This window comes from Beta vulgaris, chromosome 8 (genome assembly GCF_026745355.1).
Source record: "Beta vulgaris subsp. vulgaris cultivar EL10 chromosome 8, EL10.2, whole genome shotgun sequence".
Classification (NCBI taxonomy): Eukaryota; Viridiplantae; Streptophyta; class Magnoliopsida; order Caryophyllales; family Amaranthaceae; genus Beta; species Beta vulgaris.
Window position 1 is genome coordinate 18,201,727 of NC_079209.1, and position 3,256 is coordinate 18,204,982.

Sequence of the window (3,256 nt, forward strand, 5' to 3'; positions counted from 1 at the left end):
AAACTACAATAGTATAACACTAAGAAATTGTAACACTAAAAATCTGTAATTAAAAAACTACAAATACAGAAAAATATACAAGAAAAGGATGAGATTAGCAACGAACGAACGCCGACGAAGGAACGACGAAGGAGGAGATTAGCAACGAACGAACGCCGACGAAGGAGAGACGAGGAGCGACGAGCCGACGAAGGAGAGACGACGGAACGACGAGGGCCGACGAAGGAGAGACGACGGAGCGACGAGGGCCGAAGAAGGAGAGATGAAGGAGCGACGAGGGCCGACGAAGGAGAGACGAAGGAGCGACGAGGGCCGACGAAGGAGAGACGAACGAGCGACGAAGGGTTGTGTGCTGGCGAAGGATGGTCGGCGAAGGAGGAAAGAGGAGAGTCAGAAGAGGAAGAGGAAGAGGAGAGAGAGAGAGAGGGGAGAACCGACTATGTGTCTATGTGTTTAAAAGAATTGTGAGAAACCCTACTTTGGGTCGCGTATTTTATATGAAAAAAAAAGTCTATTGCTGCGGGTGTTTAAGGAAACCGCAGCAATATGCTTATGAAATTAATGGTGATATTAAAATATTTTTTTTTATAATATTTTAATATATTGCTGCGGTTCTTATCAGAAACCGCAGCAATATATTTGGTCATAAAGTCAAATTTTTTTCAAAATTTTCCGTTGAAAGTATATTGCTACGGTTTTTTGCCAAAACCGCAACAATATGATTACTTTATATTTTTCTTTTCTTTTTACGTGATATATTGCTGCATATGGGTAAAACCGCAGCAATATTACCGCAGCAAATAGCATTTATTAGCATAAATTAATGGTGTTAAGAATAAAAAGGAAAAGAAAAGGAGAAAAGAAAAGAAAAACAACAGAAAAAGGGAAAAACAAGAAACTTAAAAACATATTACCGTTTCATTTCCCATCCTTATTTTCTTCACAAAACAACCTAACAATTGAGTTTTATTCCAGCTCATGAATTTAATGCACCCAAAAACCCAACTTCAATTGAAATCTCCAATCAAATCAAACCCACACAGAAAATTATATTTTTTCCATCAAAATCAACCTACCCAATTCACAAAATTATTCCCCAACTATGCCTATAAATAACCATTATTGCCTCCCTCAATTCACCACCAACACCATAATTCCATTGTCTTCGTCGGAACCACCACCAAAAACACCCCCAAACCTATGTGTTGTTTTTCGTAACCCACCACACTCTCTCTCCTGTTTTGAATCATCCACCACCCTTCGGCCCCCGCACCACCGAAGCACCACCCTCTGACCTCAGCCGCTGCACTACCGCCCCTACACGCACCACCTCACCATCGCCTACACTCTCGATCGCCCCTTCTTCTTCTCTCTCGTGCCTCAACTCTCTTTCCCTCTCGCACTCCCCTTTCTCCCTCCTCGTGCACCAACGAGCCACGCCCAGCGCCGCCCTAAACATTCCCGTGCCGCCTTTTGTTGCCGGAGTTTGAACCGACTGCCAGCCATTCTCTCTCCTCTCCTCTGCTCTGTTTTTTCGTGACTGCTATGTGAGCAGGAGGTATGAAAATACCTCTTCCTCTGTTGTTTTCATTTTATTTAATTTATGTACTTGAGCCCAAATATCACCATGGTTAGTTACTTCTATTGTTGGGCCAAAAAAAATATGTTTTAGTTAAGTTAAATAGTTAAGTTTATACCTCTAACTTGTCGGGCTTAATGGAATGGTTTAATGTGGAAATTATGTCTAAATAAGTTGATTTATAAACTAAACAAATTTAGTTATGCGACACTGATTACTCTTGTAATCTGAAAATCGTAAATGAATATTATGAATTTTACGATTAGCTTGCTTGAGATAACTAAAACTGTTTTACAACTTGTTGAAGATAATTTACTTAATGTACATAATAAATCGTAAGTAAAATTATAATCCAAGTAACCAAAGTAACGTAAGTAAATTTATGAGTCTGTGTAATATCAACAACGATATTAAAAAATAAAATAAACGTATAATATTACAAATTAACGAGTGACCTTAGCATTAACATCACTTAGTAATCATAAAAGTATTAATAATAACTAAAGGCTAATTGTTAAAATAAATCGAATATTTATACTTTTGTTGCGTCATTTCATGGTTAGATTAAACGGAAAGAATATTACAGCCTCCCCCCGCTTTCAAGGTTATTAAGGAGGAATCGAGGTAACATTTATTGCTCACACCCACGATCCCCTTCGAAATGTGTTTGTGAAATGATGTTTATACTTATGTTAAGGATTTTGCGATGTGATTCTTATATGGATTGTGGGATTAAATTGTTTTCGAATGAGTTTCGTAAATGACGATCTTATGAGTTATTGATGCTCATGAAAGATCTACTTTGTGGTCGTGCACGTACCTTCGCCAATGAATGCTAAATAAACGAAACATGGTAAATGAAAAAGAAAGAGGTTCTAGTAGTATAATGTTACGCTTATCTACTTTATGGTCATGCACGTACCTTCGTACCCGTCGTACACCCGAAAGGGGAGCCGGGATCCTTGAGGGGTACCGCATGTTATGTTACTACTCTATTTTGGTGCGAGTTGTGCATCCAACAAGGGAGATGGGCTCCTTGAGGATCATCACATGGTGGGAGACGTCCCGCATGTCTATACTTGCCAGTTACCAAGCTAAAAGATGAAAAGATAATGGAAATTACTTATAAAGTTTCAAGACGCTTCTTAGAATTGTTCACCTTGTTATTATTTTATTATTGATTTCTAATGTATTTTACTATATTCTCTTCTCCCTGTTTGCAAATAAAATGAAATGAAATGAATTTACATTGTTAGGGTTGTATGTTACTGAGCTTCGACTCACGATGTTGCTTTTGGTTTTAATTACTAATGAAGATGACGGGATGTCGTAGAAGTGAGGATGAGCAACTACTTTACGTTATGAAAAACTATATTTGTTATGTAATCTAAATTTATGATCACTAGAACAAGAACTTTATTTAACTATAACTTATTTATATAATTAAGATGCTTATTTTAATGATTATAATGTGTTTAGCGTCATGAACGAATGTTTGCCTTGTATTTTCTCGAACGAAAAATGCGGTAGTAGCGCACCGACCATCTATACAACCCTGAAAAAGTCCTCTTGAGATTGTGTTTACATTGTTTATTTGATTGATGTGGAGTCAGTTTGTCAAAGTTAAATAGTATGTCTACTAATCGAGTCGACTTGATTAGGATGAGAGACATTATA